General features: G+C 50.7%; 1 protein-coding gene across 2 annotated transcripts in view; it reads right to left on the bottom strand.

Annotated features, from left to right (window-relative positions):
- The window catches only part of KLHL25 (kelch like family member 25), a 55,849-nt gene extending 40,241 nt beyond the window's left edge, over positions 1 to 15,608 (bottom strand). The window contains exon 1 of one of the 2 annotated variants that reach the window (XM_027083125.1): positions 15,491 to 15,608. The gene's annotated coding sequence lies outside the window, so the exon portion shown is untranslated. The remainder of the gene's footprint in view (positions 1 to 15,490) is intronic. The other variant, XM_027083127.1, reaches the window with a different exon arrangement.
- Positions 15,609 to 22,104: the final 6,496 nt, after the last annotated feature.

Raw genomic sequence — 22,104 nt, 5'->3', positions numbered from 1 at the left:
ACACACACAGTCCCAGGTGGGCACTGAATCCTACACATGGCCCAACTTCCTGCACCCAAAGCCAGGAAGGGGAACGTGGTCCCAGCAGACCCCGAGGGGCAGGCAAATGCCTCGGTGCCTTCTCCATGCGCTCCAGCCTTTTTACTCAACGCACACGAATGTTAGGCACACTCGAGGAAGGGCAGCCACTTTAGCTCCTGTGAGTGATAGCCAGGTCTCAGGCTGCCAGCAGCCTCTGGTCAACGGGGAGCCAGAGCTGTTATTCCGAGTTGATAGATGCTATGGGGATGGATGCCAGCTCTGCCGGAGTGGGCGGGCCACTTCTAGAGGAAGGGTCTGGGTGGTGCACTGCCCTGGCCTTTCCCAGGCAACAGGCTCTGCCTTCCCAGAAAAGGCAGAGGACAGGGGTAAGGGCTCAAGGCCTGTGAAACTCTGCTGTAGGAAGAAGCAACACCTGCTGCAAAGAATCAACAGGGAATTCTGGTTGGGAAGGGAGCCACATGGAGCACATGACTACCATGTATCCATACTGTGCTGGGCATCTTACATGGAAGATTTCATCCTCACAACCAAGCCTGACAAGGTTATGACTCTAATGTTTTAATCAAGATGAGCTAGGTTGTGCTGCAGCAACAAACACCCCCGAATCTCGGTGGCTTTGAGGACAGAGACATTTCGCTCTTATGCTACATGCGCTGTGGGTTAGTTGGTGGTTGAGGGGGGAGGGGAGGAGAGAGTACTCTTCTCATCACTGTCACTCCCAGGGACCCAGATGACAGAGTAGTCGCCATGTCACCAGTCACCATGCCAATGGGAAAATAGAGAACGCTCTGGAAAGTGGCACTGCCAATTCGGTGCTTGGCCTTAGAAAGACGCACATCACTTCTGTCCCCATCTCATTAGCTAAAACGAGTCACGTAGCTTCGTTCACCGGGACAGCACCAGAGGTGCAAGCCTGCCATATGCCCTATTAGTTTTGTAATTTACAGATAAGAAAACAGCAGCTCAGAGATGAATGGTAATGACAACAGTACTACTACCAATAAGTCATAGTGACTGAGCACTTACTATGTACTAGGCACTGGTCTGAGTGCTTTTTTCAGGCTGGGACACCGGGCAGGGATATGTGGGAATGACTCCCTGTAATGACTGCCCAGCCATAGGCCCAGCCCAGCAGATGCAGCCACGGATGGTTGACGCCCCCTTTTCTGCCCAGGACCACCTCTTCTGAGTGTGAGCTCCACGAACCAACTGAGATAGGCCAACAGGCATACCCAGGAGCTCAGTCATTTTTACTGAGAAGAGAACACAAAGGTGAGGGCACGACACAAAAGACGACAAATCCCCAGGAATCACAGCCCCGACACAGACGTCCTCACGGGGGCTGAGGGGGTCAGGAGGTGGTGGGCAGAAACACTGTCCTAAGGAGGCAAAAACTGGTTCTTGGAAGACAGAAAAAAATCTTACTTGTTTTAGGTACAAAGCACAGACATACATACAGACAGACTTAGAGCGTATCTGGTATTAAAATTTATGGCGGGGAAGGGGGTTGAGTGCAATTAGGAATAAAAGGTCCAAAAAGGTTTGTGGGGGGAAGTGATAAGGTTGAGAGGCACTGCAAACACAATGACTATTTTCACTTTGGCTTATTATTTTCTGCTTTTATCCCAAAACAAACATTTTACATTGTTGCAACTACAGAACACACTTTCACATTGTTTTTACCATTCACAGAGTTTGCATGCTCCTATCCTTCATTCACCACTGAACACAGATTGATCAGGGGTCTCCTGCATGCAGACACTGGGATGAACCGGTTGGTTTATCCCAGCATCTCTGGGGTTGTCAGCTATAATTTTTAATGTCTGTGAAGTATATAAGCACCATGACTTACTAATTCATTCATCCACAGTTTTGCATTTGTATCCAATGAACAAATAACGTCTTTGCTGTGGTGTATTATGAATCACTGTATTCTCTTGAGATAAAAATCTTTGGAGAAGAATTACAGATGTGTGACGTCATACTGTCATAGAAGCTCTGGTTACCATGCTTAACGAAACCACCGCTGCAACAAAGAGGCTTCTTTCAGCTACGGGAGGAGTGGCTCAGATGCCTCCAAATTCGGCAGGGAAGGGCCGAGAGAAGCTGCCACCTGGCTTCCACTGCCGCATCCTGCTGCCCCTCAGCTCAGTGGGGCCGCCTGGACTGTCTCTGGCCCCCGAGGCTGGGGGTCTGCAAGCCCAGCTATTGCTGCAGACGGGAGTGGGGCCAATGAAATGGACATCCCTGGTCTAACCACAGAGGGGACAAAGCACTTGGTGCTCAGGTTCGCCCATCTGTTGAGATCACTTGTTTCCTTTCATTTATCCAGAGCGAGACAGAGAGAAACAAGCAGGGGCAGAGAACAGCCCCCGTACAAAGCAAACACCGCCTCCTGGTCCTAGGTTCCTCCCTCTTCAGCAGGACTGGCCGGGCCCCTGGCAAACAGAGGGAGGCTGGGGGCCTGGAGGGAGGCTGTCTCTCTTCCTGTCTGGTCCCCTGAAAGAGTCACAGAGGCCCACAGATGGAGTCATTAAAAGCACTGTGGCCTAGATATCACTTTCAGTGAGCCACCTGGAGTGACAGCCTGGGAGGAAAATGCACACGCAGAACAGGACAGAAGGAAAAAAAAAAAAAAAGTCAAGCACCAGCTACTTGTTCGTGGATTTCTTTCTCCCTGTGCTCTAGAAGCTTCGTTCTACTCCAGGCTGCCAGGGCTGCTGTCGAACCAGAATGGGAATGTGCCTCAATTGCTAAAGCCCAAGACACAGCTCTGTTTCTCCCCTCCCATGGAGAGGGAGGAGGGCAGGGGAGTGTAGCTGGAGAGCACTTTGGTAAGATCTTTCAAAATGACAAAAGCCCTCTGCCCCAGCCTCTCCACGCCCAGGAATCCTGCCCTCCATCACACTTGCACGCTCTTGGCTGCAAGCAAAAGGCTGGAAACAGGCTCAATGTTCACAGGCAAGAGGCCCAGTTAAAGAAATGGTGGTTCATTCATACAATGGAGTACTACAGAACTATATATATAAAAAAATAAGCAACTGGCTTTCTCTGCTAAAACGAGAAGTGCTATGAATAGGATGCCATCTCTTACATCTGTTAAAAACCGACTACCTAGTCATACACATAGACACGTAATACACACACACATGCACCTGCTGGGGTTGCAGACTGTCTCTGGTAGGTTGGGTGAGAAATGGGTTGATAGCCACCACTGGAGAGGAGGGTGGGGAGGCTGTCCCCACCACACACACCCCTGAACCTGCCGGACACTGTGCCAGATGCAGGGTCACTTTTTTGTTTTTGGTGGGGGGGTGGGTCATGCCACACAGCATGTGGGATCTTAGTTCCCTAGCCAGGGGTCGAACCTGTGCCCCGTGCAGTGCTGAGTCCTAACCACTGGACCACCAGGGAAGTCCCGGAGTCACTTTTTTTCGAACCTGGCTGTGAACAAGCTTTTGCATCAGGCCCTGCACGTGCCTTCTTTCATTTCATCCTTACGGCACCTCTTTGAGGCGTCACGGTCCCTATTGTACAGGTGGGCAAACTGAGGCTCAGAGAAGGTAAGAAACGCGCACACATCCTCAGTATTCAAAGTTGTTTTGCTCCAAAGTCCCTGCTCGAAAGGCATAACGTGGGCTGTTTAGAAAGAACCACCTTCCTGGCTGCAAACGCCGTGTGTGCCTGAACAGGAGATGCTGTTTTTAATGAAAAACACTTGATTTCCCAAGTGCCTCCCTGCCACTTAGCAAACCTGAGTCTGCCTTCCTGGGCCTCAGGAAAGGAGGAAGTGTGTGGAAGTGTGCCTCCCCGCCTGCCAGGCCCCATGCCACCCTGAAGAGCTCGCACTACGTCCAACGGCTCGTAACTTGAGGACACAGACCAGGCCTGCATTACAAGCTCTCTCTCAGGCGCCTGCCTTCCTCCCTGCCTGGGGAACAGGGAGGTCGGTCTGGCACCTCCCTGCTTGCTGGCACTGCCACCTCTATACTGCGAGGCCTGTGCTGGGTATTCAAATGCTCAGTGCCTCGGTTTCCACATTTGTAAAATGGACGTGAAAATAATCACACCAACCTCGCAGGATTGCCAAGGGACTAAAAGGGGAAAACAGATGAACAGAGCTGGGTTCAGGGCCCACACCCAGGCCCCAGCTTGCAAGGGCTTTGCCTAGCACTCCTGTTCTCAAATGGTTTGGTCTCAGGATCTTTTTACAATTTGAAAATGATTGAGGACCCTAAGGGGCTTCTGTTACATGGTTTAACCTACTGAAATTTATCACAGACAAAATTAAAACTGAGACAAAATTGAAATGTATACTAGTTACCTGAAGAACAATAATAAACTCATTATATGTTAGCATAAGTAACAGTTGTTTTTCATAAATCTAGTTTCAAAAAAAAAATTTATTTTATTGAGAATAGTGGCCAGACTCTCTAACTGCTTCTGCATTCAATTTGTTGTAAAATGTCGTGTTTTTTTTTTAATTGAAGTATAGCTGATTTACAATATTGTGTTAGTTTCAGGTGTACGGCAAAGTGATTGTTATATATATATTTTTAGATTACTTTCCATCATAGGTTATTACAAGATCCTGAATACAGTTCCCAGTGCTATACAGTAAATCCTTAATGCTTACCTATTTTATATATAGTAGTGTGTAAGTGTTAATTCCATACTCCTAAACATTGTAAAATGTTTTCATTGTGAAGACTAGAAGAAAATCCAGCCTCATACAGACAGGGAGTTGGAAAAGGGAACAGATTTTAAGAGCCTTTACAGATCATTTTGGATATTCCTCTTTGACAAAACACTAAGACTTGTCAAGCACTAGTTTCTTAAAGATTAGCTGCAGTGTGGGACCTGAGCCCGTGCGGTGCCCTTGTGTACTCCATGACCTGCCCGTCTCCTGGTCTGTCTTGCACTCTGGCTCACTTACACATGCATGATTTAGTAACTTCATGCAATGGTCATCTGGAAAACATTGGGTCACGGGGTTATGCACTTGGAGGGAATGGGAAAAAGGGAAAAAGGCAAATAAAAAGGCAAATAATATCTGGGTGTTACTATGAAAACAGTTTTGACCCCCATGGACCGCGAAAAAATCCCAGGGACCGTCCGGGACCACACTGTGAGAACAGTGGGTCAGCAAAACTTCCTCATCCTCCACACATTAACCATGTTTTTTTTAAAAGTACTCGAAAAAGAAACTGCCATGGAAAGTGAAGGGCAGTGAGAGTGGAATCACCTGCCCGGAGGGTCTCAGCCCCTCCCCAGCTTGCATGGACATGTGGGCACAGGAGCTGGCGCCCTCTGATCCCCGCTGGCCGGCCTCCCCTCGAAGAACCCAGCCTGCTCTGCGCCTCCCTCCATCACCAGATGCTTTCTTCTCACCACAGGACCCCTCATTTTCCCCCAAATAACAGACCTTGGTGGTTTGCAGAAGGCGCCTGAAACGGCAAACTACAGGGGGCACGCATGGGCTGCTGCCCTTGGGCTTTGCAGTTGATGATTCTTGGTCTCTTGAAATTACATATGTAACGTGTATTTATAGCCAAATACATGGGTGCCCAGAAACTGCAACTCATTCATACATACATTTTTAGCATATCGTTCGGCCACCAAGTTCCATTAAATCCTCCTTCCTGGGTCCCTTGTGTGGCTAGTCCTACGTCAGAAACAAGGTGAGGACTTCACAGCTGCGGAATGGGCTATGAACAGGCCCTGTCCCCAGTCTCTCTCACTCCAGGCAATCCGGTCTTCACTTTTGACCACCATTCTCTCCTGCTCAAAAGCTTCAAGGAGGCTTGGACATCCAAGTCTTGTGCAATCTGGTCCCCAGCCCCTCTCCCCCACCACTCGCTGGGGCACATGCCGGACTTTCCAGCTCTCCCATCCCCACTCCCTCTCTCCATAAGCCCTCTCTTTTCACGCTCACACCCTCCCCTGGACTTGGCATCTGTCTGGCGTGTACAGGGCCTCGTACATAGTAGATACTGAAAAAATTAACCTGACAAGGAATTTCTGAGCACCTACCATGTGCTGGGTCCTGTGCTATGCACCAGGAACATGGCAGAGAGTAAAGAGAACATTTTTGTCTTGTCTCCTACAATTAACATTCTAATACCCGTTGGCCCTTTGCTGCGGTGCTGTGAGGGTTCTTCTCTAGTCCAGCATTATTTATTTCTTCAGGGCATTGGGTACTCTGCCTTTATTTCTATTTTGACTCATCGAGGACACTATTCTGTGTCATCTTTGCTGCCTGGAATACATTAGATCGATAATATTGCTGAATGGGAAGTAGATTAACCACAAATACCCACTGGAATAAGAATCAAAAAGATCCACGTGAGAGGTCCTCAGTGTCTGCTGTGTTAACCTGCAATATGATTGGTATGTTTCATATTTAAGTATTTTAAATGCTGGATGGGAAAGAGCAACCCTCATCCCTGTCCTACACGATATTCTGCATATCACAGTAATCAAACTGGAGATGCTGGCCTCGAGCACCCTGAGGGGGTGGTTAGGCGCTAAGGTCCTGGTCTCAAATCCCAGCACTGCTGTTTCTACCTGTATGACTGGCCCAAGGTACTTATATTCTCTGAGCCTCAGTTTTACTCATCCGGAAAATGGGGCGGGTGGAATAAGTGTCAATGTGCTATCCTGAGAATTAAATGAGAAGGTCCATGTAAAGAGCCCAGTACAGTGGGACACACAAAATTCACTCTATTCATGAGACCTGCTGTTATCAATACTGTTGCTGTTGTAGCCCCTGTTGGCACAAGCTCTTGGCAGGAAAATTCAAGGATGGCACCCTGATCTCCACCCCTGGTCTTACTCCTGTGACCATGTTACCTACATAGCAAAGGGATTTGCAGATATAATTAATGATGTTACTAACTAATCAGGTGGCCTTAAAATAGGGAGATGCTCTGAGTGGGCCTGACTTAATCACGTGAGCTCTTTAAAGCGGAGTTTTCTTCAGCTGATTGCAGAAGTTGATGTCAGAGATCTGAAGCAGGAAAGGATCTGACACTCCACTGCTGCTCAGAGATGGGGTATCTGGCATGGAATGCAGCAACCTGTAGGAGCCAAGATCAGCACCTAGCTGACAGCCAGGGAGGAGAGAGGGACCTCAGTCCTACAACCACCAAGAACTTGATTCTCCCAACAACCTGAATGAGTCTGGAAGCAGATCCTCCCCCAGAGCCTCAGGATAACAGTCCAGTCCAGCTGGTACTTGACCTTGGACTTGTGACAGCCTAGGCAGAGAACCCAGTTGAGCCAGCCCAGGTTTCTGACCTACAGAACTGTGAGCTAATAAATAGGTATTGTTTAAGGCACTAAGTTAGTGGTGATCCGTTAGGCCACAACAGAAGCTAATGTAAGCCCTGCTTGGCCTCTGGCCATAAGGCATATAAATTAAAAACATACCAGGTGCTTGTCCAAAGGGTTCAGGGATGGCACATTCTGCATCCTTAATGCTGCATGGGTGATGCTCTAGGGCGGGGTCTGTCTGATCCATCTCTACCTCTAGCACTTAGCAGTGTGGCTATCACACCGTAGGGTCTCAATAATTTCATTTAACAAAATTTCAGCTTCCTGAGCAGTCCGGAACAGAATGGCTTACAGCTCCCCAGATTGGCTTCATAATCTCATGACCAGCCAATCATAATGTGTTCAGGTGCACTAACCTGGACAAATCCCAGCAAAGTCCTCTTTTCTGCCTAGAGGAAAACTATATAGACACTGCAAGCAGTTCACAGGAAGCCACCGGGCACCCAGGGTAGGGGTGTGTCCACGTGCAAATGTCTTGCTTTACAGACCCACCGACACCACCATCGTCCCTGCCTTGGCCTGTGGCAGCCTCCCAGGGATGAGCTGGCCAGCCAAACCCTGACATTTTGCTTGTAATTGTACCTTCCTGTAAAAAGTCCTAGTTGGAGCAGTAAAAATAGCAGCTGCAACTTCCTGCAACACGGACAGACCAGTCGATCCTGGTGCCTGAAACAAAACCTGGCGACTCGACCTCACTCTGACTCCACAAACCCCTGCAGGCTGGGCTGGGGGTGGCAGTGGGGTGGGACCCAGTCTGCCCCTGCCCTCACGGACTGCCCTCGAGCCAGCTCCTGAGTGAGATGCTCCCCTCACTCCCTTCATGAAAAACCCAGCCCTCAGAACCATGGGATGCCTAACAAATGCAAAGATGTGCCTGCATCCAAGGTCTCAGCCTTCTCTCCTCCCGCCCACTGGCTGCAGAGGTACAAAGGCAGGATGCCTCCCGACCAAAGCCCTCTGTCCACCTGCTTGTTCGTTCGCTGCTATCACCGCCCCCCCCGCCATGTCTGTCCACCTTCCTGTCTGTGGCCTAGTCCCCCCCAGCTCCCCACAGCTGTCCCAACCAGGTCAGGCTGGTGGGGATAACAGAAGCCTCCACCAGGGCTTAGGTCCCAGGCGGCAGCAGGGCAATCGCAGCCAAGTCTGGATGCTGCTCCCCAAGGTGTGGACCCGCTGTGTTAGAGCCCACTTGGGGAAGGACAGGAGAGCCTAGCTATATATACCCCAGGCACCTGAATCCCAGCAGTGATGAATTCCTCCGGGGCCCAGCCCGCTCCCTGGCTCCTGCATCATGGGGCCTGAGGCCGCCCAGGGACCACATGGGCCTGGTTTTCCTTGGCCCTGATCCCACCTTTCCTTTATCAATCCCCACAGCTTCCCCTCCTTCTGTCTCCAAATCAAGTACAAAGGCCCTTTTGTCAATCTTTTGCTTATCTTAAAGCCTTCTGTTACAAGAAAACAGACAAGGACCCCCAAAGTAACAAACATGGAAATACACAAAGTTCTAGGAGCCCCAGCCTTTGGTCTCTACCAACAGATAAATGGGGGATCAAGTCTGTGGTGACCAGTGCCCCTTTCTGAGCCTGTCCCTAGACCAGCTAGAGAACCAGCTAGAGAACTTTCTCTGCCCTCCTGGCTCATTTATTTGACTCGGCTGGGTGAGGCCCTCCCCATCTCAGGGATGCAAGGCAGACGTCCCACCTAAAGCCAGCCTAGTCCCTCCCCTGGACACACTGGCTGTTTAGAAACACTCACATCCATTCAAATGTTCCAGGCTCCAGACATCTGCCTTTCACTAGTAAAACCCATGATGTCTGCAGAGCTTTTCAGCATAAAATGAACTTTCAGGAATGTTTTCCCATGCCCAAAACGCAGCAGCCTGGCAGGGGGCAGGGCGGGGATTAAAAGGACCTCATTTCACAGATGAGTACACAGGGCAAAGGCTTCGCTGAGTCCCCAGCCGCGGTCAGACCAGCGAGAGGCAGCACTCGCTAAACCTTGATCCTCTGGGAAAAACAACGATGGATTACAATAAAAAGAGAAAGCCTGAATAAACTGGATCACTTTTTTTTTTTTTAAGGAATAATGAGATCCTTTTCCCCCATCACAGTAGCTAAAAGGGGAAATGTGGATAATAACAAGCGTGGTGAGGACGTGGGGAAGTGGGCTCCCAGACACCATCAATGGGAGAGAAAACTGGCTTACTAGTCTTCGCAAACAGCACTTGGTTTTGACAATGAAAATTTAAAGACCAGAAAGACGTATGATCAAGGATGTGCATGACTTCATGGATTGTATAGGGGGGAAGAAAAATCAGACACAACCAAAACGTCTCCTGTTAGGAGACTATGAGCTGAAAGATGGTGGCCTGGCCACACCATGGAATACTACACTGCTGTGAAAAGAGAAAGAGATTCACCACACAGTAAGTGATAGACACTGTACTGAGTGTGATCCAAATTACATAAGCACAAAATCTGTATATGAAAAGGGGGACGAGAACAGTATGCCCCAAACTGCTGACAGATACCAAGGATGGGGCCACTTTCATACCATGCTCCGTTTCTTCTTATATTGTTTGTTTATAAAGGGAACCTACTGATGTATGATTGAAATTAAAGACAATAAAACAACTTAAAAGGAACATGTTTTCCTCAGGCTCCCTACGCATCAGAAGATTCCAGGATGGAATGGCTGCAGCCTATCTCTGGGTCTCGTCTCAACCCCCTCCCCAGCCCACAATGTTCCCAGCCTGTGCACTTGCTGGGCACCCCCTTCCTCAGATCTTCCCACAGCTGCCTCTTGCCGTGTTGGAGGTCTCGGCTCAAATGTCACCAGCCCAGAGCCCCCTCGTCTAAGCAGATGCCCCACCTTGATCCTTTTCCTCACACCTCCCCGTCCGCTTTCTGCAGCCCAACCGCAGCTCTATTTATTTTATCCATCTGTGGTCTGCCTCCCCCAGTTGAATGGGGGCCCCAGGATGGTGGGGACCTTGCCTTGTTCTCTGCTGCATCGCAGATCCTGGCAGAAAAACAGACGGCAAAAAACATTCGTTGGGCACATTAGGAATTGAGACACAAACGACAGTCCATTTCCTCACGTGTCCAATGGCTCTGGCCACGCCGCTCACAGCCTAGTGCTGACCCCTAACCACCTGACTACTTGTCTGTCTCCCAGGCCAGAGGCCGAGCTTGCAAGTACAGACCCTCTTTGAACCTGACTTTCCCTTCCCAGTTTCTTGTCCAGGGTGAGCCATTCAGAAGGTGCTGAATAAATGTCTGTTGCCTGAATGGAGCTGTACGTCTCGCTCCCTCGGAATTCCAAAGCCGCAAATAATACAGGTGCTCACGGGTTAAGGGACTTGCTGCCCAGGGTCTCGCAAGCCCAGCTGGGATGCAGCAGAACTTGAACTCTGGATGCAGGATGCAATCGCCATGGCTTTCTAGAAAAAGAGCTCCTCCGTCTCTTGGCCCTCACTCCTGACCAGACAGATCTGACCTGGCCAACTGCAAATCTGGCAGGCAGCTCATCCTGGGGTTTGAATGAGCCAAGCCTTCCTTATCTTAATTAGGAAATTAATTCCTTTCAGCCTAGATTGATCTGTGGTCAGCCTCTCCCTGGGGGCCCAACAGGAGCAGGCAGAAAATAAGCAAGTCTGAGTTTGAGTTTTCATCCTATCCCCACATCCTACTCTGACGGGAGGGCGGCTGACAGTCCAAGGTGACTTCCTGGCAGACGGAGGTGGGTGGGGAGCGACAAAGGGGTCCTCCCTTCGGCAGCCGCAGACACAGTTCTCCCACGGCCCTGCTCAGCCCCCGCCTACCGCCTCCTCGCAGGAGGAGCCATCAGACTGGTCTTGCAGGCGCCTCCTTGGCAAAGTGCTGCGTGCAGAAGGCAGGGAGACTGGCGTCCTCCTCTGTCTCCCTGGGCTCCCTCAAGATCCCTCTTGCCCCCTAGGAAGCCTTTGTCCGTCTCTCCTTTCAGAGGTGGCCCTAGGCTCTATGCCCAGCGGACACTCCGCAGGCGAGGTCTCACCCCATCTGTTCCAGGCTGGGTGGGGGGTGTCAATTTAAGTGCTCCCACACCTGCTGCCCTTCACACCTGGGCCCCAAACTCCAAGGCAGTGGACAGAGGCAGGGGAGTTACCGGGAAAGTCTGACTCAGTTTCCACTCACCAAGAAAGGAAAGGAAATGGGGCGCCTGCCTACTACACCACTTTCATTCTACAGGTGGAAAAATGAGGGCCCAGAGACGGAAGGTGACCTGCCCAAAGGCCAACAGCACCCATCAGAGGCGGAGCTGGAGCTAGAACGCCAGATTCCTGCCTTCTAATTCAGCCCCTCTGCACTCTACCGGCCACCTCTCCCTCTTCCTGCCCAAGAGAGCTATGCAAGTAACTCAAGCCTTATAAAACTACTTAATACCAGAGGACACAAGACCTTTTGAGATTTTACAGCAAGACATTTAGTAGAAGCATTGTACCGAAGAACATCCACCCATTTCACAGAAGAGCAAATCGAGGCCCATGGAGGTAAGGGGACCTACAGGAAGTCGTACAGCAGGTAGGGGCAGAGCAGGACTCCCAGACCCCCACTTAAGTGCTCTTTCTGCTGACACGGTCCAGGTGTGAGGGTCCCATCTGTGGGATAGCTGGTGAAGAGGTGCAGCTGGCCTTGGGCCTCAGTCACGCTGAAACAAGGTGGGGCCCAGAGAGCCTCATCTAAACCCTGTCCCAGAGGTGCAGGAGACCATCGTTGGGGGAGGGAATGGCTTGGGAGATTTTTATGTATTTGCAGAAAATACAGTGAAATTTCTCAACTAAGCTGGATTTCTGAGACTACAGAGCTGGCACTTTTAAAAACAGGTTAGTGAGCCACACACGCCTACCATTTTTCATCCAAAAGGTCACTGACAGGGCTGGGAAGGAAAGGTTTAGCAGTAAGAAAGAACAGCATCTACTGGCACCAGAGGGAGGGGGCAGGGTGGGTGCAGGTGGCTGGGACCCCCGGAGAGGGCTGACCACAGACACATAAGCAACATCTGAACCCGAGTCCAGTTCAAAGAGCCCATGCTCTTCCCCCCATCCCCCAACCTGGTGCTGAAGAGACTTAGTAACAGGGAACCCTCCCATCCCTGAGCCCTCTCTCTGCCCTCCATCCCACAATCCCCCCTCCATGCTCCTAACAGCTAAGGGAACTGGAGTAAGTCTGGCAAGGTGAGTGCCTGAAGGTGACAGGTATCAGCTTTAGCTACATATCAGATTGGGGTGGGAGCAGTGCTGATCAGGGGCCAGATGGTCTACAAAAGGGGGTGGAACCTACAGGGTACGCTGGGCTGACTTCCATCACCTGGGGACAGACCCAGATTCCTAAGGGAAAAGGCCTGCTGGGATGCTGTGAGTAAAAGCTGTGGATGCATACACTCTCCCCACCCCACCCCCCGCAGCTGTCCCAACTAAGTGTTTTCTGGCTGGGAAAATGCTTCAACAGCCCTGGTTGCCTAAGGCAATTCAATTATGAAATTTACCACATCAGATGAAAAGGAGCATCTCAATCAGCCAATTCATAAAAGAAGCATCTCAATCAGCCAATTCATTTGTGTCTGGCCACTCTGTTTTCTTGTGCCAGCTCTGCTAGGGCCCTCCGTTTTCAGGCCACACCCACACTGAGGGCTGGTACCGCGGCACTAAGGGCTCAGGCGATGGGTTGGTGTTTGGGGCTGGTGGGGTGGGGTCTCCCATGATCCCCTGAGCAGATCTGCTGTATCCAGAAGCCACCCATCTTCCTGGGGGACTCCTGGGCCAGACCACCACAGTCCCAGGTGAACCTTTCCATCACCTCCCACCTGCATGCTCTCTGCCCTCAACCTGCACCTGCCTGGAGGCTGGCAATGAAGTGGCCTCTGGGAGAAGTGTGAGTGGATGGGGGGAGGTGGTAGCCCACCACATGCCTTTCTCATCTTTACTTAATCAAGGCATCATCTCTCCAGGAAGCCTTCACCACCCGCGCACCTCCTGTGTCCCCTCAGCTCCCCTTGCTGCCTTTGTTACTGGGGTACTGTGCACACCTCGATGTGTCAGGGCCTCTAAGCCACACGCATGCCAGCACACCTGGTCCAGGAGCTCCCCGAAGGCAGGGTCCCAATCAAGCCCTTTCAAACCATGAATCAATTAATCGGTTAACGAATGAATGAACAAACCACCACTCCCTTTGACCACCTCCCCCCCAACCGTGCATCACGGTAATGGGATGGGAAGAACCAAGCCTGCTTTCGCTGCAGACCAGGAAGTCCAAGGCCCGGGTAATCGTCCTCTTTCTTCCTGCTCTCCTCTCCCACACTGAGCGCCCACAGGTTTAAGATGCTATTAAGGGGCATCAGGCTGCAGAAGCCACCTCTGAGGTGGAGTGTGCCAGTCGCCCGCGGCTCCTCTCTCTGCACCACATACATAAATCCGGCTGCAGCCTGAGCCCCGGGAGGAAGGTCTCTACCATTTCTCTCTACCTTCCTTTGAGTAACCTGCATGGAGTCACTTCCTGACAAAGGGAATGGCTCAAGACGGAGATAGCTGCCAGGCACAGAAGACTGATTCCGTCATCCTCCAAAGGCACGGCTTGGGGACTCAAGGACCCCGTGTTAGAAGGACACCAAACCTGCCCCCGGTGGGGTGGACCTTGGGTCCTACTCCTCCCAGTCCCCAAATGCAAGCCTTCACCAACACCCCCTTAGCAATACTAACAGCACACCTGGGCTCAAAGAGCATCGGTTCCACCTGTGAATGGGCAGACTGAGGCTCAGGGTCCCAAAGGGCCTGAACCAAGTCAGAGTCACCAGAGTCTGGCCTGTGATCAGACTGTGGGGTTCCTGCCTCCTCTCCCCCTGGCAACTTCCCTCCCTCAGTCACGCCGCCAGAACCAGAGTGAAACTAAAAGGCCCAGACACCTGGCCTTCTCTGCCCTGACTCACCAGGGAGGGCCAAAGCTCAGGGAGCCTTCCCCCTGCTCAAAGCAACCCAGCAGGACCAAGAGTGGCTGCGTTAAACCTGCGGGGTACCTGGGTCGGCCCCCACCCCACCCCCTTTGTTAAGATCTCTATAAAGATTTCTCTGCTCAGAGACAGTGGAAATGAACTTTGGGCTCTTTGAAGCACCAGCACAAAAATGTCTGGTGCCCCTGGGGGCACAGAGTCCCAACCAGAAAGCTTCTCAAGCAACCACGAGGGAGAAAAGGAGTAGGGGGCGTGCCCAAGTACTGCGGGGTCCCGGAGCCAGGGCAAGATGGGGTGAACAGGACAGCCAGGGCCAGAGAAGGCTTGCTCTGGACCTGCTAGGGTGGCGGCCACCCTGGGGGGCAGGTGGGCAGGGCTTAGGACGGGTGACCATTCCTCTGCTGCTCCACAGCTCTCTAAACAGAGACAAGGGGCCCTGTCAGGTGGGACGTAAACGGCCGGGGCACAGGAGACTCCGGGCCGGGCTCGCGTGGATGACCTTTCCCTTGGTTAAAACCCTCGGCCCTCGCTCTGCACGAGGCAGGCAACCATCTGGCCCTCGGCGTCAAGTGCGCGGGGACTTCGCCCGGCCCGCGGCGCAAAGCCGGACTGCTCACATCCTCAAAGACAGGCAGCCTCCACTTTCTAGGATCGATAGTAATTTTTTAAAAAGAGAGTCTGCGGACTCAATGAATCAAGCACTCCCAGGGGAAAGAGTTGCAGCTCCCGCGCGCAACATCCATTTGCAAAACAATTCATTCTCTCGCTCAGAGCTTTCAGCAAATACCCTCGCCGGGTCCCCCGGCACTCGCGAGGAGGGAGGAACGGGGTTGGGGAGGAGACGGCTCTCTACAGACCTCCACTCCCCACCATTGTCCCCGACTCCAGCCCTCCGAGACCCCGAGGTGGCCGAGGCGGTTCCAGACACTCGAGCCCCGCTGTGCTGATCGCGGGGCACGCGGTCCCGCGAGGCTCACTCTGCCGGGGGCTCCCACGGCGGGGCGCGCAGGACCCGGCGCTCCCGATCCCGGCCCGGGGTGAGGGGTGGTGACAAGTGCCAAAGCCGGCGGCCGGGCGCGCGGCTAGACCGGCCCGAGGACGGCGCCCCCAGCCCAGCCCGGGTACTCACCACTCGGGGCGTCGCCACCCGCCGCGCTCAGAGGCCCCTAGCCGCCCGCGCGAGGCTCCGCAGCCCTCGCCGCCGCTGCTCCCCTCCCCCAGCTCGCAAAAGCCGCTGAGCGCGTTGCTACTGAGGTACAGCCCGGGCGCCGCCAACAAACTAGTTTCTCCGGCCTTCCCGCCCCGCCTCCCGGCTCGAAGCCAATCAGAGGCGGCGCCTCTGTGACGGATGGGCATCCGAACCCGTAGTTAAGCCAGCAAGAGGAGAAAGGGGTGGGCGCTGGGCTTCCCCAGCACCGCGAGTGGGGGGGGGGCAGGGAGAGAAAAAGGACTTCGACCAGATTCTTAAAGGAACAGGCCCCTGCCCGCCCCCGCGGCCGAAGTTTGCGAACAAAACCCGACTGTGTTCCAGAGCTTTCCGAAGGAGGGAGCTCTGTAGATTGCAAATGCGTCTTCTGTACCTGGTCTGCGGAGACACACCTTTCACCTAGTTGTGAAAGTGTTAAGGAAACCGTTTCTTTTTATTTGGAGCTCGTTTCAGTGTTTGGGATTTTCTTCAGCCACTGAACCCCATCTGTGCTTGGATATGTATTTAGCTCTCCTACCAGTGTCATTTCTCACTAAGTTCCTTTGTAAGCCGACCTTCAAATATTCATTCATTCATTCATCCATTCATTAATTCACTCCACAAACATTTGCTGGATGCCTGAGCGATGGGCTAGTCTCAGAGTGGGGAAAATTATAATTTCTCCTTCTTGCTTTCTGAGTTTGCATCTCATTCCACCACTTCAGGTTGCTGTATATCTAACTTCATCTATAACGTGGCAGGTAAAAAGTGCTCATCGGATTATCTGAGGGATTAAAGGAGAAAAACTCCTATGACAAAGTAAGTGTGCAACAAAATGTCCTTTCTTTCCTCCCTCCCGCTGAAAATGGATAATTCAGGTAGGATACAAAAAGGATGCAAAAAGCCCTGGTAAAGTACAGAAAATGATAAGTGTTATAAGAGCCAAGCATGGGGCAGGGAGAATTCCCAGGAAGCACAGTTCACACTGATGGGAGGTGCAAGGAAGTTTATTGGGGAGGTGATTCGACTGCCCAAAAGATTTGGATGAGGTGTAGGATTTTGACTGGTGGAAACTGGAAAGGAGAGCCCATGGGTAGGAAGCTGTTTAGATTGGACAGAAGAGATTCCAGGCTTAAAAGTCTGTAAGATGACAGGGAAGACACTAGGCATTTTGGGGAGAAACAGCATGGTACAGAGGAAAGGGTTTGAATCCCAGCTCTACCCTCAAGAGCTGTTTAGGACTGGAGGCAGAGTGCTCAGGCTCTCTGGGTGTTGGATTCTTACTGGTGAAAGGAAGATTCTAGAACCTATTTTGAAGGGTTATTGTAAAGATTAGATAAGAGCACGCATGTAATGGGCCTGGTACCTAATAATTGCTCAATATAGATTTGTGTCTCCATTTGGCCTAGATCTGGAGATGGGTAAGACACGAAGGTTCTGTTAGTCAAGAGCAGTCTTGGTCAGAGGTAAGAAGCTAGCCAAGTGTGCTGCTAAGGTGCCTTCCAAGGAGAAAAGGAGGCATCAAAATAATTGGTCCATTAAAGAAATGACATCGATCACATTTGTAATTTTAGCCTCCTGCCAATTTTCTAGAGCTTGAGTATTTATATAATTGTTAGTTGGATGAAGCTCCACATACCAAATTGATTCTTAGCAAGTTCATAACCATTGCTTATTATTCCATTGAGACTCTCTGTGAAATCATAAGTGCCAACCATCTAAAATCTGGTCCACATTATCATTTTTTCCCCTCCTCAACTCCAAGCTTAAATTAGGTACTGGAATAAATTAAAATTAAATGTAGGCAAGGGAACAAAATCAGACCAAGAACACTTGTTGAGTCATTGAATTTAGATATGATTTGAAAGGAATAGAGAGGACGCAGCTTGCGTTGCCATCTGTCTCAGTTCTCACTGTAGACCCTGGAGCACAACCACCATCATAGCCCCTACCAGCCAATGCTGTAATGACCCATGTTCCTGTTAGCCCTCCCCACCACACAGGGAGTCCTGGGAGGGCACAGACCATGACAAGCTGTGTAGGCAACTTGGTTCCTCACACAAGTTGTGCACACAGTTTTGAAAACCTATGAATAAATCTCAGCTCAGTTAGAATCAGATTTTGCAACATTATGACAGAGAACCTAAAATAACTGTGAATTTTAAAAAGACAGAAGTTTGTTTCTTGCTCATGAAAAATAAATCTAAAGTTAAGTAATCTATGACTAGTTGGCAGCTCCACAGTTTTAAAGAGCATGGGCTCCTGTACTTCCATTCTGCCATCCTTAATGCTTGGTTTCCTTTTGCTGATGCCTCATGATTCCAGATGGCTGCTGGAGCTCCAACTATAACATCTATCTTTCATACAGCAGGAAGGAATAAGAGTAGAAGAGCAGATGTGTGCCTCCCAACCGTGTTAGCTCCATTGAAGCAAGCTGCAAAAGTCCCACATGATACTTCCATTTATATCTTATGTAGACGTTTATATGAGTACATTGCCTCTCCAAACAGAGTCAGGTTTCTTTTATCAAGAAAGAGGGAAGAAATTCCTGGTGTCAACGAACAGTCTTGGCCCACACCTTTTTTTCCCCTCCTGGCATTGCCATCTGTCCCATATTTCAGCAGTTCAGAATCTAAGGTCTTAGAAATTCTGAGGTGATGTTCAGAATTCAATACATATTTGTTAATAGATGATTGAATTCTTGGTTCTCCTACCTCTCTGGATGTTCCTTTCCAGTCTCCTCTGTTGATTTCTCCTCACTTCCCAGATTTCCAAATATTGGAGTGCCTGGGAAGTGAGTGCAGATAAACAAAACCTCTTCCCTCTGTACACTCAGATCTAGGTGATTTCATCCAGGCCCATGCCTTATGCTCAGATAAACATAAGACAGCTCCCATATCTGTACTCCCACCAAACTTCTCCAGGAACTTCAGGCCCACAGGTGCATCTGCTTACTCGACACCTCAGCTTGGATTTCTAGGGACACCTCCTCACCTTAGCACACCTCCATTGAGCTCCCGCTGCACTACTTTGCAAAAGACATCCTGCTCCTTCAGTGGGCTTCCCTATCTCAGGAAAGGACAACTCAATCTTTTGCTCAAATAAAAAATCTTGGCACCATTCTGTTTTACCCTACCTCCAATCCATGTCCAGTCCGAGCACTTCATACCACTGTATCTGCCACCACCAGGCTGGTCCAAACCACCATCATCTCTCCTCCTCTGGGCCATCTCAGCAGCCTCCTGAAGCATTTCCCATCTCTGCTGCCTAGAGTCCAGTCTCAAAAGCAGCCAGAGGGGACTTTTTATTATATAATCTGACTGTGTCCATTGTCCCTGCAAAATCCTCCAATGGCTCCCATCTCACTCAGAATGAAGGCCAAATTCTTCACATTGGTCAACAGGCTTGACCCCATCTGGCCTGGACCACCCCTCACACTTTCTCTTCCACTGCCCTGCCCCTCACTCACTCTGCTCCAGGCCCACTGGCCCCCTTTCTTCTTTATAAATTTATTTATTTTCTTTATTTACTTTTGGCTGTGTTGGGTCTTTGTTGCTGCATGCGGGCTTCCCTGGTGGCACAGTGGTTAAGAATCTGCCTGCCAATGCAGGAGACACAGGTTCGAGCCCTGGCCCAGGAAGATCCCACATACCACAGAGCAACTAAGCCCGTGTGCCACAACTATCGAGCCTGCGCACCTAGAGCCCGTGCTCCGCAACAAAAGAAGCCCCCTTCAAACAAGCCAAACCCACTCCCACTGTGGAGGCCTTTGCTGACTCTAGCCAGGAAGCTCTTCCCCGGATGTCCACGTGGTTCTCTCCTGGCTTCCTCAAGTTTTTGCTCAGACACTACCTTCCCTAAGGCCTCGCTGACCACCTGCTTCAAAGTAACCACGTTCCCCACGCTGGCAACTCCTAGCCCTCTCTATCTCCAAAGCACTTACTTCCGCCTGAAGTTACATATATATTATATACAGAGTGAGAGAGAGCTTGACAGAGAAGCAGCCTTGACATCTGGGAGCTGGCCCTGCACGCACAGCTAGGCTTTGCCCTTCTCCCGTTGAATGGAAACAATTTAGTAGGATGTCACCATCAGACAAGGTCCCTCTGTGACCACGATGTGTCAAGACAAAAACAAGATCACTCCGTTATCACGTCTGAACACAGCAAAACATGAGAATTGTCCAAGCCACAAAATACCCAAATCTGTGTCTCCTGGGTAATAGGAGTGACTGCTGTTTCTTCATTAATTACAGCTTTGACCTCCATCTGGTCTCTCTCCTTTTATATGAGATTTACTAAGATACCCTATCATAGACTCATCACTGCTTTCTGGCAGCACCCAATCCAGGTCAAAGCCCCACTTTCTTAGGCCCTGTCCCACGCCACCCAGCCAAAGTCCAAATCCTGTTCTACGTTCTTCCTAACACCCTTGTGCTGAGGTGCCCTCGGTTCCCCTATGGTGTGTGGGCTCCTTTGTTGCAACAAGTAATAAACCCTACTTGTTCATCTATAGGTATTCCTGGTTGACAGTACAAATACACAAATATTGGCAGTACACACACACACACACACACACACACACACACACACACACACACACACACACACACACCACACTTTATTTGGTGTGGGAGGATCTGATTGGCGGCCTGCTCTCCCAGGATGTAAGTTCCAGGAGAACAAGGGTTTGTATTCACTGCTCCATTTCCAGACGTAGAACAGTGCCTGGCTCATAGGAGGCTCTCCATACATATGTATTCAATCAATTCAGAATGAATTGCAGGTGGTTTTAGGGGCAGTATTAGCCACCATGAAGTCAGTAGTTTCTGATCTCAGTGTTGGATAAATTCAATCAAATCTTCCATTTTTGGTCAAGCTCCCCCGAAATGGCGGGTCAGGTGGGGCCCGCCCAGGGCCAGGCTGTGGCAGGAGATGGCTTTGTCAGCTTTGGTTCCCAAGGGAGAGGCTGGGAGGCGACGACTGCTCTTCTGAGGGAGCAGCTGGGATCAAGGTCACTGGTGAGTCATCACTTCAGCTATGGGTGCACAAAGGAGCAGGGCAGGGCTGTGGTGGGCAGGGACAGAAGCTGCGGGAGGCGGACGGTGTCCTGCCCTCACCTGGTGGTAGTGTGGGCGCTGCATGAGGAAGAAGCTTTCCGGATTTGCTGTTCCTTCTACCCCAAGATGCTGCAGCCACTTGCCGAGCTCCATTGGGCAGTACCCATGAAGCCCCTTCCCCAAAGGCTCTCTCCCCACACTGCCAGAAACGCCACCATTAGCTCTTTACTCGATACAGGGGGACACTCATGCTTCCGTACCAAGCAGTGCATCCTGGGGGTGTGGGAAGGACAAAGAGGGTAATGGCTTTGGTCGGGCACGTGCAGAGCTGTCAGGGAGGATGTTTAGACATCCAGGGCCCAGCAGTGGTGGAGCTGGACCAAGAGGGGTGGGAATGAGCTGCAGGAAGGAAGCTAAGAGAACATCACAGAACAAATGCCTCCTTTGAGAAATGTTGCCCGGGGCCTGCCCTACTCCCTTCCTTCCCACAAACCAGAGGCAAAACACAGTATGGAACAATGGTTCATAAACAACTGTTGAAAATGCAAAACAGTGTGGACAGTGTGCTACCTTTGGGGCCCGAATTGGGAGAAATCAGAAAGGACACTTGTCCATGCGTGGATGTAAATGAAGATGCTCTGGGAGGACATGGGGAAAGTGAGCCCAGTGGTCCCCTGTGGGTGAGGACGGAGGTGGGGATGATGCAGGGCAGAGATGGAGAGAGTGCTGGATAGTTAGAGTTTGATTTCTGAGCTGTGGAAATCTATCGCTTACCCCCCAAAAAGAAAAAAAATCATTTAAAAACCAGTCAGACCCCATGGGGTGAACAGGAATCCACACCTGTCTCTCACTGTCTCCGGACCAACTTCCACAATGCAAGTGGTATAGGAAAAGCTAGCACCCTTCATCACTAGGCTGTAGTCACCAGCCCAGCATCTGGAGCAGCTGAAGAAAGAGCTGCTTCACGCTGGAGCAGGTGCTGCAGGAGCTGCAGGCTGGGCTGCTGCCCCGCATCAGCATGAGAGCCGGCAGAACGGTGACTTCACATTTGAGTTGCGACAGTCCCAGAGCCCTGCACCAAACTTCCTAGCGTTAAAAAAAAAAAAAAAAAAAGGAAGCTGCTTTATTTCTGTTTTCCAAATCTTATGCAAAATGTCTCTATGGCTCACCCTAACAAGAACTAAGCAAGGAAGAAAATTCTGGAAAATAGAAACCTAAGTAGACACAGTGCAAATCCACCACAAGGTTTTAGCATCTCCTCAAAAAGCTCTTCTCCACAATCTAATCTCTGGTTAAGGTCCCTGTATCATCCTTATTCCTACATCATCTCCCCCAGTCCTCTGTTTGTTTCTTCCACTACATTTATTAAAACTTTTAATTATTGTCCTGCATGTTGATTGGCTTAATGGTTTATCATGTGTTTCCATACTACTTGTCTATCAGCTCCCTGAAAGCAAGGACTGTGTGTTATTTACTTCTGAATTTTCAGGACCTAATG

This window comes from Aethalodelphis obliquidens, unplaced genomic scaffold (genome assembly GCF_003676395.1).
Source record: "Aethalodelphis obliquidens isolate GAN/ISIS:26980383/991018 unplaced genomic scaffold, ASM367639v1 scaffold49, whole genome shotgun sequence".
NCBI classification, from domain to species: domain Eukaryota; kingdom Metazoa; phylum Chordata; class Mammalia; order Artiodactyla; family Delphinidae; genus Aethalodelphis; species Aethalodelphis obliquidens.
The sequence above is the reverse complement of the archived record's forward strand: the minus strand, read 5'-3'. Positions and strand labels throughout refer to the sequence as shown.